The sequence below is a fragment of the Elephantulus edwardii genome, unplaced genomic scaffold (assembly GCF_000299155.1).
Source record: "Elephantulus edwardii isolate Elephantulus edwardi_28Jun2011 unplaced genomic scaffold, EleEdw1.0 scaffold00263, whole genome shotgun sequence".
Classification (NCBI taxonomy): domain Eukaryota; kingdom Metazoa; phylum Chordata; class Mammalia; order Macroscelidea; family Macroscelididae; genus Elephantulus; species Elephantulus edwardii.
The window spans coordinates 1,107,770-1,123,001 of NW_006400013.1; positions in this window are offsets into that span (position 1 = coordinate 1,107,770).

The window sequence follows — 15,232 nt, forward strand, 5'->3', positions numbered from 1 at the left end:
GAAAATTAATAAAATATAATTATAGAAAAAAAAAAAGACTTACAGCCTCAGAACCCCAATAGACCAGCTCTATTCTGTCTTGTCAGGTCGCTATGATGTGGAGTCAACTTGACTGCAGTGGGTTTGGGATGGGTTAACGACCAAGATCACTCATTACATGGAAACTTCAGTGAGTCATGATAATTAGGACCAACTCAGTTTGTTGCCACTGAGTCAGAACCAACTCATAGCTGATCCTCCATTGGGTTTCCAAGGTTGTAAATCACACGAGAGGAGACAGATTGCTCATCTTTCTTCTGAGAAGTCAACTGTCATTGAGGTAACAGCACAATTCTCTATGCACTACCATCAAGGTGGTCACAAAAAGTCAGGCAAACTGGATCCTGTGCATAAACAAGGTTATGATATGCCTCTTGTCACCACAAGTTAGGAGGAGTGCCAGGATCAGAGATAGTTAATGGGCTTGGAAGAGGGAGGGAGCAGACATCAGAGAAATGGCCCAACCCTGAACCTTGGAGCTTCATCCGATGCCCTTGTTGTTAGGTGCTGTGGGATCGACACTATGAACAAAAGATGTGAACCTAGCCCTATCCTGTGCCGTCCTTGCCAGCTCTATCTCATGTTCTCAGAACTTGGATGAGGAACTCTGAGTGCTGGCCTTGACATAAATGGGACAAGTATGACTTAAAATAAGGGCTGGAAGTCAATACAGGGATGGAGGGCAAAGGGGGGACACAGCCTTGTGCCCCATGTCAGAGAGAGTGTCTGCTTTCTGTCCCTGTCACCTGTCAGCAGAGAATTCTGCTGGTCATCAGTGCAGTGGACTAAGGCCAGCACAGAGTGAAGACCATGTTCCAGACCAGCCCTGGTCTCACTTAGTCCAGTGTATCTCGGGAGGGGGATGCCTTTTGAATAGTTCTATTGTCCTTTTAAATAAAAAGGACTGATGAACATAGTAAAAAAGAAGTTAAAACAATTCAGCAAAAAAGTAAAAAGACAAAAAATAGAAGGACGCGGATTTGTACTATGTATCTACCTGAATATATTCAGATAATGCATGTCGTCAGAGACTGAAGTGTGTTTGTAATGATACAATGTGGAAACTATGTAATGATCCCCCAGGATCTCATAAAGAAATAATTGTAAAAGGATTAGGGGTGGAATGCAACACCCCTCAATTCCATCACAGGCCTCATCCAATGTAATAGGAATTTCCCTAGGGTGTGGACCCTATCACACCTTTTATCTCACAAGAGATAAAGTCACTCATTTCTTGTCATCTTGTTGGGACTGGCTCATAGCTGGCCCTCCATTGAGTTCCTGAGACTGTAAATCAGAGGGAGATTGCCTGCGTTTCTGTCATGTAGCCAGAGAGGTTCCACCTTTTGGGTTATCATCAAAATTCCCTCTGGACTATGCCACCCAAGCTTCCCCTTTTTAAGAGATAAGGGGCGGGGTGTGTGTGTGTAGTCCATCTGAGAATGAGGACTTCAATACCACCAGGACTTGAGTCCTGGGAACAGAGTAAGTTATTTTGGACTCAGGTTGCTGAGTAGGAAGCTCCCTAGCACAGGGAAGGTCTCTATGGAATGTTGGATCCACAGATACAGAAGGCAAGAGGGACCTTCCTCCAGAGCCAGTCAAGAGACGGGCTTCCTCTGGAGCTGGCAGCATGAGTTTGGATTTCTAGCCTCCTAAACTATAAGACACAGGTATATCTGATTACTCATATATGTTACATATATAACTTTTTGTATTTGGAAAATTTTCAACATACATAAAAGTGTAAAGAGCATAATGAACCCCTCCCTCTACTCAATTTACCTTAAACAACTGGAGTGGTTTGTGAGAATCCCAAATAAAGCAACAGGATTGTTAATATCTGTCTTAGTTGCATAGCACTGCTATAACAGAAGTACCACAGGTGGGTGGCATTAACCAACAGAAATTTATTTCCTCACAGTTTAGAAATCTAGAAGTTTGGATCAGGGTGCCAGTTCTAGAGAGAGGCTCACTCTCTGTACGTCTCACGGAAGGCCCTTGTCTCTTCAGCTCCTATTTCCTGGTGTCCTGGAGATCTCCAGGTGATTTAACATCCATAGACACGGAAGCCCCATCTCTATTTTCTTAATTTGCTCCTTTTATATCTTGCAATACACCAATCCTGACTCATTAATATAACAAAGACAATACATTCTCAAATGGAATTAAAACCAGAGGCATGAACCCAAATCCTTGTCATTGGGCCTATTCTGACTCATAGTGACCTTGTAAGACAGAGTAGAACTATATCACAGAATTCCCAAGGCCATGAATCCTTAAGGAAACAGAATGTCCATTTTTGTCCTGCAGGGTGATTGATGGATATGAACTACCAAACTTTATAGCTGCAGAATGCCTTAGTTACAATGCCACTAGACACTCTTACCACAGAAACAAGTATTAGGGTTCACAATGCATATCTTCTGAGGGCACAAGCCCTAAAAATATTTTTCCAATTTTAGCAACAATGCAAATGTGTTAAATGTAATATATAATCTCCTAAGAATTTTAAGAAAGAGGAAAAGACATCATATTGTGAAAGGCGAAGGGTCAGAGGAAAAGAGGAAGACCCTCAATGAGATGGATTGTCACAGGGACTGTAATAATGGGCTTGAGCATATTGGAGATTGTGAGCATGGAATTAGAGCAAGGTCCAGCTCAGTTGTTCATGGATTTGCTATGAACTGAAGTTAACATGACAGCACACTACAACAATAATCACCTGAAGTCATTCCCTATTTCATTACTCAGCTGCCTTTGAACATCTAATGGGAGAAAGTAAGAGTTGATGGAATAGGCCCAAATCAAATAGGAAGCTATCACAGTGCCTGGAACATAAGATGTACTCTGTAGCAATTGGGAGAATAGTAATGAGAGCAGAATAAGAGCAAACATTTATATGTGGCAGGCACTTTTCCTGGACAATGAATAAAGAAGACAGAAGAATTGATGCCTTTGAGCTATCGTGCTGGAGAACACTGAATATCCATTCCAGGGACTGCATAAAGAACAAAGAGATACATCTCGGAAAAAGTGCAGCCAGCGAGCTCCTTGGAGGCAAAGACGGGGAAGCTTCATCTCTCATACTTTGGACACGTTGCTAGGAATGGCTATTCCTTGCAAAGGGACATCATGCTTGTAATGGAAAGTCAATGAAGGAGAGTAAACCCCCAATGAAATGGATTGACACAGTGACTGCAGTAATGGGCTCAAGCGTATCAGAGATGAGGAGGATAGGACAGTGTTCAGGTCTGGTGTTCATAAGGTCGCTGGGACTCATACTCAACGGCTCCTAACAACAACAAGAAGAAGAAAGCACTTTTCCAAGTGTTCTACTTGTATTGTCTAACTAAATTCTCTGCTATGTCTCCTATTTTTAATTCTGCTTGGCAAACAACAAATTTTGACAAATAGTTAAGCCATTTGCCCAATTTCACACAGTTATGAGGCAGAGTGATGTTTCAAGACCAGTCAGCCCGCCTCCTTGATATTCTCTTCTCATGTCCTATGTAGCATACTTACTTTGGTTGATACTCACAACCAAAGAAAGATTCCAAGATTGCGTAGCAGAACTCAGGTCTAATTTGATGTAAGGATGGTGATTTTCATTTTGACTTTTGAGCATGGGTTTTTGTGGACATGTTTGTATGAAACATCTTTTCTATACTAATTTGAGAATATAGAAAGTAGATCCCAAGCACCTTCACATTTTCCTGTCCTTGACCCAGCAATTCATTAAATCAAAAGAATTTATTCAAAACAGGTAACTGTCCAAAAGTAACTGTATAAAAATGTCTATCTCCACGTTGCTTATTAATCATCTAAATGCCCAGCAAGGAATGATTGGGACATTATATTATGGAATAATCAGTAGCCATTCAAAATGATGCAAATCTAGTTATTGGCATGAAAGGATACTTAAAGTGTTAAGAGTCAAACGGTTACACCAGAGTCTCCTGGAGATCCAAAGAAGCTAGAGCAGGTCTACATATTAAAAGATAACAAAACAAAGGATGCATATAGTAAAACCAAAGCAAACCCTGGGAAATGCAAAACAAAGTGTATAAAAATATGGTCTATTTTCAAAGTTTATATGGAAGAAATTACCATTTTTAACTTCATGCACACAAATGCAACCACCACAGTACCTCATTTGAAAGTAACACCAGTAATCAAATTGGAGGCCCTTCACCAAGGAGATCTGGAAGCCCAGTGGAGGGTGAGCATGAGTTAGAATTGAAGGCAATGGGTTTGGGTTTAAATGTGGTGCCAGGATATGGATGTGAGGTTATGTTTGGACATAATAAAATACCTTACATGAACCATGTTGAGAGCTGCTAACTTCAACATCAATGGTTCAAACCCACTAGCCCCTCCATGAAAAAGAAAGATGGGCCATCCACTTCAGTTAAGATTTATTGTCATCGTAAGTCAGAATTGTAGGGACACAAAGGCTGTGGATCTGGTTTATATGTAAATGCTGTTGTGTGCCTCAACTCTGGAACCATTGTCCACCTTCAGGTTGGCAGCACACCTTTAGCCCTCTCGGCCACCGGAACTCATAGACTGTAAGCAAGAAAACACCCACCGAATATTCGCATACGGCCACCTCTGTCTACTCACTGTGTGACAGGGAAGCAGAGGAATTAACAGATTTAGAAAACTTTTTTTAAATTTGAAAATGTTCTTGTTTTTCTCCCACAAGCGTGGGTTATTGATAGTACAAAAAGTAAGGAAAGCAAGAGATTGAAGAGTAAAAGAGAAGAAAAGCGTCATTTTTTAAAACTATCCCTCCTCCTGGTACGGGGCATGGGTTTGGGGGTTCAGAGGTGGAAGGTAGGACACGGGACAGAAGGGAGCAGAGCAGGCGCCAGGGCTGGGGAGCATTTGGGCAATTTGAGGTGGACGGAGCCAAACTCAGCTGTTTAAAGGTCGCTGTGCGAGCGCTCCTGTCCTGTCCTCACAGGACCCAGTCGCAAACCAAGTGCACAGAAAAAGAAAAAAAGAGTCAGCTTGTGTAAAAATACACCCAGCTCTGGTTTCCGGGGGTGGGGCAGGGCCCCCTGGGCCACGTGGAGCTGAGCATTCTGACACCTCAGCATCACACTCATTTGGCAGGTCCTTCCAGGCCTGGGTGGTTGGTTCTGTATCTTTGGGATTAAAAATAACTTCGGGCTCTGTTTAGTGCAGGGCCATAAACAGGTTTGTTCTGGTTCGACACCCCACCCCCACCCCCCCACTGAGAATGTCCCTTTCTACCCCAGATAATGCAGGAAAAAGATAGGCAATCTCTGCCAGTGAGATTTGTTGTTGTTGTTAGGTGCCATTGAGTCTAGTATGACTCATAGTGAGCCGGTGTCATCTACAGACTCTGAAAACCTGCTGGAGGGTCAGCTGTGAGTCAGCTCCTACTTGAGGGCGAGGGCACACAACAACCACCTCAGATAGACAGAATCAGAACCCACATTTTAAAAAGATCCTCGGATGATTCTTACAGGTTTTGTTAAAATTGTAGATTTTGTGTCAGTTTACCTGTATGTTGTTTTTGTTACTGTGTACCATTGAGTGGGGCCCAACTCAGAGCTGACCCTCCGAGGGTGGCTGGGGAGAGAGACCAAAGACACACCTCACTCCCTCACAGTTTTACCTGGGTCCTCCCACATCACTACCAGTGTGTGTGTGTGTGTGTGTGTGTGTGTGTGTGTGTGTGTGAGAGAGAGAAAATTTGGAGCCAGGGATCCTACCCTGAGGATGACAAAGAAGATCCACCTGGAATTCCAACTGCAGTGGTTCCACAATGTTGCTTGGGGCACTGTGTTGAGAAACACATAGTGATTGATTATTGATGTCAGCAGTTGATGCCAAATTAGGGCACGATAAGGCATGTCGTTGACACATTTGCCATGGCTTCCCATTACTCACCTGGCACACACGTGGGGGAGAATGGCCCTGAAGGCAAAGAGGCTGAGGGACGGACAAACCACGAATCTATATGTTTCTCACCTTGATGCTGCCAGAAAACCTGATGGCACCAGCAGGAGAGGCAGGGCCTGGACAGCTTTCCCACCCAGGGAACAGAGTCCCAACATTCATCCTACGCCCAGGATGCTCACAGGCCTATGAAAGGACTGGAGGACAAGCTCTGGAAGAGAGGTGTCACACAGGTGCACATCACCTGGACTCAGCAGCTGAGACCTCTTTGATGGAGAGAATCAATGTGGAGAAGGAAGGGGATTTGTTGGATGGCTGGAGGGGGTCTTCAAAGCTTAAAGCACAGGAACTCCTGGGGGCTAGCAGGAGAATTCCACCCATGTGCTCTTGGGAGGTGGCCCCCAAGTCCCTCTTGTGTTTCAGGAAGGACAAGGATCCAGAATTACTCTTAAGTGGATAGGATAGCCGCCCCGTATTTGTAGGAATGCTGGGTAATAGTGCGGTTAGCATTGCCCTGACCCCTCACTCCCTCCAGCAGACACACACACACACAGAGAGAGAGAGAGAGAGAGAGAGAGAGAGAGATTGTTGCCTGCTGCATCCCTTCTGCTTCCTGGCTTCACCATTCACCAGGAGGACCACCTACTACTTCTCAATAAGATTTCTTGGCCTTTCTTGCTCTCCTAACACACCTGACAGAGCCCTATTCCAAACTTTACCTCTCTTACTCTCTCAAGCCCTACACTCACTCCCTCACCCACTACAGAGAAGCTCCAACTCCCTTTCTGCTGCGAAGCAGAGTCATCAAGTCAGAACTCATTTTTCCTCTTTGCCTCCAAACATTTTCCTCTATTCATCTTCTCTATCCTTCTACTACTGGGGAAGGCTTGTGCCCTTCACTTATTTCCAAGGAGACTTCTCTTTCCAGCTTACATCCTATCTGCTGATTCCTTCCTTCCCTAGACTCTGCAATCCTCTCTCTGTCCAGGGATTCTGTCCTGCCTAGAGAACTCCCCTGACCTGCTGGATCACTCCCTTGCACCTGGGGTTTTCTGGAGCCACCCTCCTGCATCACCTTTCTCTTCAATGCCAAACATGGCATTGTTTCTAGCTCTTGTTGCTTGACTAATGGTTGCAAAAGTTGTTTCTACCTTCCAGCCCCCATCCACCCTCACTCTGCCTTTGAGCTTCAGTACAATGGGCTCCTTATCAGAAAGCCCTCTGCTAGGGCAGAGTCTCTTCCTCAGCTCTCAGATCACTCACCTGCCTTTCCGTGTGCTTCCCATATCCCTCATATTCTCAGACACCAAGGAATTCCCTAATTGACTCACCTTAGAATCTACATTGCTATGGGATGTAGGGAATCTCAGCTCTGGAGGGTCTCAGTTTCTTGTTTCCTCTGTCAAGTAATTAATAATAATAATAATAAAGAAATAAATCCCATGTCATAAAGTTATAGCACAAAACGATGATAATGTAAATGCTAAGTGTTCAAGTGATAATAGATAGTTGCCATTGAGTCAATTATAGCTCTGGAGACCTGATGTACAATAGAATGAAATGGCATTCTCATAGTGAAGTCCCCACTACAGCCATTGTGCCAGTCCATTTCCCAGGAACTCCTGGGGGCTAGCAGGAGGATTCCACCCATGTGCTCTTTGGAGGAGGCCCTCATGTTCCTCCTGCATTTCAGGAAGGACAAGGATCAAGAATTACTCTTAGGTGGATAGGATAAGCCCCATCTTTGTAGGAATGCTGGGTAATAGTGAGTGTGGTTAGCATTGCCCTGACTCCCCATTACCCCCAACACACACACACACACAAATGCACATTGTCTGCTGCACCCATTCTGCTTTCTGGCTTCACCAGCAGGACTGCCTACTACTACTCAATAAGATCTCATGGCCTTTCCTGTCCTCCTAACGCACCTGACAGGGACCTATTCCAAACTTTGCCTCTCTTACTCTGTCAAGCCCCATGCTCACTCCCTCACTCACTGCACAGAAGCCCTCAACTCCTTCACCTTTAGTAACTTCCACATCCAACAGTGACTGATCCTTCCTGAAGTATGCTCAAAGCAAGCAAGTCAATGTTCTGCTGTAATCCGTAAGGTTCTCATTGGCTAATTGCTTTCAGTCAATCACCAGACCTTTCTTCCTCATCTCAGAATGAAAGCTCGACTGAAACATGTCACCATGGTTGACTCTGCTGGTATGTGACATTCCATCAACATGGTAATGCATACGCCATGCCAGCTCCATAAACTAGCAGATGGGCAGTGGCACAAGACAATCTGTTCTGTTAGGGGACTCGGTCAGCTTCAACTCACAGCATCTGTATGTGTGACCCAGTGAACCCTGCCTAGTCCTGCACTATCTTCATATTCTCTGTGGTGCTTCCGTGTAAATCAGTCTTTTTGAGGGTCTTCGTTCTGGCTCATGCTCTCCTTTTCCAGGAAGATCTCCCCCCTCTCCCTGCTGTCTGAACTGGCCTTTCCTTACTTCTAAAGAACATTCTGGCTGCGCTTCATCCAAGACAGATTTGTTTGTTCTTTTTGCAGTCTGTAGCGTATTTGGTATTCTTGCCAACACCACAGTTCAAAGACATCAATTCATCCTGGTTACCAGGGATGCTCCTGTCTCCATACCTTTTCAATCTGTATGCAGAACAGATTATTTGGTAGTAGGGCTTTATGAGGAGGAATGTGGCATCAAGATTATGCAGATGACCCAACCTTGCTTGCTGAAACTGAGGAGGACCTGAAGCGCTTGCTGCAGAAGGCCAAGGACTATAGTCTTCAATATGGATTCAAGCTCAACATCAAGAAGACAAAGATCCTCACCACTGGGCTATTAGGCAGTACCATGATAGATGGAGAAGAGACTGAGGTTATTAACAATTACAACTTGCTGGCTCCACAATCATCACTCTTCACATCAGCAGTCAGGAAAACAAAAGACAAATTGCACTGGGAAAATCTGCTGTCAGGGACCTCTCCAGAATGTTGAAAAGCAATGATATCAGTCTAGAGACTAAGGCGTGCCTAATCCAGGCCATGGTCTTCACAATTACTAGTTATGCTTCAGAGAACTGGACAATGACTAAGGACGACAGAAGAAGAATAAATTTCTGCTGGAGAAAGGTCTTGAACATAACATGGGCTGATAAGAAAACAAATAGGTCTGTCTTGGAGAGGGTAAAACCAAGTCTTTCCTTGGAGGCTAGAATTTTGAAGCTCCATCTCATATACTTTGGGCACTTACAGGAAAAGGACGTCATGCTTGGAAGGGTGAAGAGACAGCCAGGAGAGGAAGATCCTGAGGAGATGGATTGATACAGTAACTAGGGCAATGGGAGTAGGTGTATCAAAATTAGTGAGACTGGCTCAGGACAGGGAAGGGTTCAGAGTTGTATGCTGTACATAGGGTCACTATGGGTGGCAGGTGACTCGACAGCATGTAACAACAAATACATGATACATTCTCTAATACCCCAGCTTATGGGAAACATAGTGCCTTATTAAATTTATAGCTAATGACATTGTTCTGGTGTATAATAGGTTTTATCTTATTTCTTTTAAAAAACACTGAAAAAAAAACCAACAAAACCCAAAATCCAACACTGACATGTATCTATGACAACAATCTGGAACAAAGGGGGCATTTTGGGGTGGTTTGGGGAAGAAAATATTCAACAATAAAAAAAATAATTGAAATTAAAAAAAAACCAACATTGACACAGTGCCTAGTATATACAAGATACCCCATTAAGTTTTTAAAATATTTTAATTAATTTAATCCTCATGACAACTATCAGAAGAAAATGAATATATTAGGGAGTGCTAGTAATTTTCCTATGGAACTGGTAAGTGGCAGTCAGGATTTGAACTCCAGAAATCTGGCATTTAACCTAATGTACATCTTCCTGTTTGGTTTGGGCTTAATGTGAAAAAGACAAATTAGTTCCTGCTCGCGGGAGGGAGCTGAAGTAGCCCAGAACAGATGCCATACTGATTTCATTAACTTCCAGGCATTGCATCTTGTTTATCTTTGTTTCTTCATTTAAAAAAAAAAAAAAGTATGGAATGCCTAGTATATGTGACAGGCGATACCGTGTGCTGAGCCCTGGAGATGAACAAGACAGGCACTGCGTCTGCTCACACGACACTGCCAGTATCTTATAGCAGTTCATAGTGTCAGGTATAGGAGCTCAAGAGTGCTCTCTGAAGAATAGTCAGTTCTGTCTTCTGCAGAAAAACCCACACTCCCTGGCTTCCCCATCACAGAGGGGGTCACAGAAGCAGCACATAGGTTCACTAGAGGGCGCTGTTCAATAGCGCTGTCCCAGGCATGCAGTTATGTGCACGGCAAGTGCAAGGGGAGCGAATTCAAGGGTAGAGTTGGGGGTCGTTAAGGGAATCCTAGAAGGTTTCGGAGCCAGAATGAATCAGTCTGATTTTCCTTCCGATCAGGCACTAGGCCCGGGTTCCTCGACTCAGGCTAACTCACTGTTGGCCACAGCTGACTGCTGAGTTCACGAGGGAGAAGCCTGAAGGAGGTACTGAACTCGCTCTGATTGGTTCCTGACCAGTCAGAGCCATCTCTGACCTCTCCCTCCAGGCCTGCCCTCAAGCCGCATGCACCTTGCCAATCCTCACCCTCCAGGTCTTGGAGCCAGCGCTTCAGACAAAGGAACAACTGTGATGAAGAAATAACTTACATGGATTGGAGGGGCCTGGTACAAATGAGCCTGGTCACTCGGTATCAGTTGGTCTTACTGAGCTGAACATAGGAGGCAGGGAAGCAGGGCGCACGGCCAGAGCCTGAGGCTGCTAACTTGCGTGTTATAGAGATAGCATGTTAATCATCAACTTGGGTCTGACTTTCCTGGAACGTCTACATGGCTCTCCAGGGTCTGCCTGGAGCCTTCGGTCTTACTTGCTCCCACTCTCTCTTTTGCTGCTTGCTGCTGAGACCACACTGGTCTCTTCGCTGTTCCAGGACAACACCTCATCTTTCCTGCTGTAGTCTTGCCGAGAAGATCTTTCCCGTGGACCTTGGTGTGCTCACTTCCTTCTAGTGAAATCAAGTTGCTGCTGAGATTTTACCCCTCAAAGTTGTCTTCCCTGAAAACCCTACCTAAAATACTCCCAGCCCCAGCCTCTCTGTCTCCTTGATAGGTCTTCTGTTTCTCATAATGACAAAATATAATTTCAAAAGCTAGAAACACAATTCTAATACAAATAGAGAATAAACACTTGTCAAAGATTTATTAAATCATGAATGAGGGAACAAGTAAGATGCTAACATTGGTTCCAAGAACATTTGAAGAACTAGTATTTGTGAACATTTTTTAAAAAAAATTAAAATAAGGTTGGTAGGTTAGATACAAAAGTATTTGCTGTTCTAGACGGTAACAAAACCCCTAACCTTTGGTATAATCCTTTTTACTGGCGAGAGATCCAGAAATTAAGTTAACTTCTTACTGTCTGTGTTCTAACTCAGCAGTGAGTTCTCTCACAGCTGATCCTCTATTGGTTTCCTCAGCTGTAAATCATCTAGGAGGGGACTGCCCATCTTTCTCTTGAGGAGCTGCTGGTGGACTCCACCCACCAGAGAGGAGTGACCTTTGGCTTAGTGGCAAACATTTTTTTATCACCAGAGTTCACTAAAATAGTAACTAGGTAAATCAAACCAAAAGCTCCTGGCTAATGTTCTCTGAAATGATCTTGTATTTATTTGCTTATTGCTGGTCTCAAACTAAGGCTTCCTGGAGTAGTTGGAATACAAACCAATACTTCATCTCACAGGGAGGACCAATTCCACTTGTGCTGTACTGGGGTTACCACTCTCCCTGGACACATTCCTGTCTCTAATCTATCACTGCTCGCACTCCCTTGCCCCAGTCTTGGAGTTTACCATAAGTGTGTGTGGAGTCAGGATGCAGGCACAGCTATCTTAGGAAAATGAGCAGGCAGCCTTCCTTGGCCTAGAACTTTTCCTTACCTGGAGTGGTCAAGTTATTGTAAAGGAAGAGAATTTGGTTGGTAGCATTTGGGCTCAAAACATGGCCTCCACTTCCCACTTGATAGTCACCCTCTCCTACTACTGCAGCTTAATTCAGGCCTGTGTGCAGTGGCCCGGTGGGTGAGGTGGCAAGGCTTTAACATTAATACTTCATTAGACAGACACTGTGCTGCACCTGGCTGCAGCCTGCCCATGGAGGGGGGGAGGGGGTGTGTGGGGGTGGGGTGGGGTATACCAGTTTCCAGGGCCTGAACTAGGAATGTGAGCCTGTCTTCCCAAAAGCATAGGTTTTATCCTTGTCTTTCTTTCTCATTGCAGCCAGGGAGAGCCAATTTAACCGCAAAGGTTCTAAACCAGATCTCTCAAAGCTGATTTTTGTTTTGCTTTGTTTCCTGCTCCTGCAGCAGTTGGATGGACTGCAGAGCTTGGCCCAGGAAGACCAGCCACACAGTTCTGAGCCCTGGAGAATTCTGGGCATTCTGGCCTCAATCGCGCATAAAACAAAAAGGACTGCAAAGGCATTATTTTTGCATATTATAAAATACTTGGCATTTCTGTGTGTGCAGAGGGGAGGGATGATTGCAAGGTGTCTCCCAAATCCTAAGAGAGAATATACATAATACCTTCCCAACTTCCCCAGCATGCAGGTCCCAACAGCTCCATCCTCAGAGATGGTAGACTGCAGAACATTTCAGCCCAGTGGCCTCTCCAGGTAAAAAAGGAACTCCCTGAATTTCTGCAGGTTTTTAAAGAAGGAAAGTGTTGATCAAGAAGTATCCCTGAAGGGAGCTCTGGTGGCAAGACGCTGTACTGCAATCCCAGAGGTACACGGTTCAAATCCACCAGATGCTCTGCTGGAGAAGGAGCGGGCAATCTCCTCCTGTACCAGTCAGATCTGATTTGACAGTACACGTAAAATAATACAATAAAAATTTTAAAAAAAGTCTCCCCGAGGCAGTTGGTAAGATGACATATTTGTGGAGCAAATTCTATTTCCTGTTCTCAGTTACAAATGGCTCTTTCTTTAAAGTAAAAATAGAGAATAGTGAAGACAAAGGTTATTATTTCCATCCATTCTGTTGCCTTAAAAGGAGCCAACCCTGCTTTTCAGCAGCTTCTGAGCCCCCTTTATATCTCTAACCAGACCAAATGGGCAACATTACTGGCTGTTAGCTGAAAAGTTACAAGTTCAAGTCCACCCATATGTCCTCCAAAGAAATGCCTATAGATACACTCCTGAACAATCAGCTATTAAGCAACCGAGGAACAAAATTCTACGCCAGTACACGTGGGCTCACCAGGAGTTGAGGTCAGCTCAACAGTAATTGCTACGTGGGAGCTCTGGTGTCCTAGTGGTAAGAAACTGCACTGCAATCCCAAAGGCATGCAGTTTGAATCCACCAGCTGCTCTGTAGAAGAAGGATGGGCCATCACCTCGTGTGATTATCTGCCTCTGAAAACCCACTGGAGGGTCAGCTATGGGTCGGTTCTCACTCGACAGCACACAACAACAACAACAATTACAAAAACAACAATGCAATACCACAATTAATGGGTCATTAGAATGACCATCTCAGGATTTTGCTAGTGTCTTTTCCTCCTACAGAAATGTCAAGTGATATTCACTCAATTTTGCAGAAAAGAGACTGAGTCATAGAGTCAACATCATTACTAGTATCTTTGAAAGAGAAAACATATCCCAGCCTTCTTTATTCTCTTTCTTCTAAGATCAAAGATGTGGTTACTGGCCTAACCTGTCACACTCTGCCACCCTACCGAGGAGCAGCTGACATTTTTGTGGCCCACCAGAAACACATGGCCCAAGCTTGGGTTGCAGGTAAAGTCCCCAGGTAGCACATGAGTAAGATGAGAGTCTGTGGGAGGGAACTTTTCCACACACTGCTGGTAAACCCAGGGGACGGAGAAGCCCAGGACTGGCATGAAGCCTGCTGTCGGGTCCTGGCTGAGCCATTCTGAGCTCAAGGGTGATGAGCCTGCTGCTTTCAGACTTGTGGCAGTTCAACCCACAAAACTAGGAAAAGTGTCTGATGTGGTTATAGGGGTAGCTGGCAAAGTGTCTGTTTCAGCCCTATGGCTGCCTAATATTCCCTGAGGAACTCGTCTTGAGAGCTGCCTGCAGCCTGGAGACTCAGGACATGCTGCTGTGGAATGTTGGTTCCTTCCACTCTGCAATAGCTCATTGAACAAGGCTGAGAAAAGGCATTCTGAGTATTCAACATCAAGAAAACAAAAATCCTCACCACTGGTCCAATACACAACATTATAATAAAAGAAGAATATTGAAATTGTCAACAATTTCATCTTACTTGGATCTACAATCAACACTTTTGGTACCAGCAATATCAACTGAGAAATTAAAAGACATGTTGTGTTGGGAAAATTTGCCAAGAACTTCTCCAAAGTGCTAAACAGCAATGATGTCCGTTTGAGGGCCAAGGATCCTATCCATGCTTTCAATAACTTGCTATGCAGCTGGAAGTTGGACAATGATTAAGGATGACAAACCAAGACTATGTGCCTTTGAGATGTGCTGAAGGAGAGTAATGACTACCCCATGGGCTGCGAAAAAACCTAACTATGTCTTGGAGAAAGTGTAACCAGGGTGATCTTCAGAAGCAAATACAGTGAAACTTCATTTCACATACTTTTGGCATATTGCTAGGAGAGGCTAGTTCTTGGGAAAAGACATCATGCTGGGTAATGTGAACAGTCAGTGAAAGAGAGGAAGACCCTCAACAAGATGGATCGACACAATGATTGTAACAATGGGCTCAAGTATGTCAGAGATGATGAGGACGGCGCAGAATAGGGTCACAATAGACTTGATGGCACATAACAACAACTACCCAGGGAATGGGGATTGCAGCTGCAGCCTCGCTTCCTCCCCTCACCATATTCGGCTTGGTATGGATGCTCTGAAGAGGGTTGTACAACCCATAGAAGGAACCTTGGTGATGCAATGGTTAATCACTTGACTGCATACTAAGAGATTAGTAGTTCAACTCTACTGGCTGCTTGGTGTGGGAGAAAGATGTGACAGTTGGTTTCTATAAAGATCACAGCCTGCAGAAATTTGTGGGCAATTCTGTTCTGTCCCTTCAGGTCTCTATACATAGTAATCACTTTTTTTTTTAATATATTTTTTTTTAATTGGGAAAAACATATTGGGGGTACAAGGAGGTGAGGGTTGGGGGCAGAAGGGTGAGGATGGG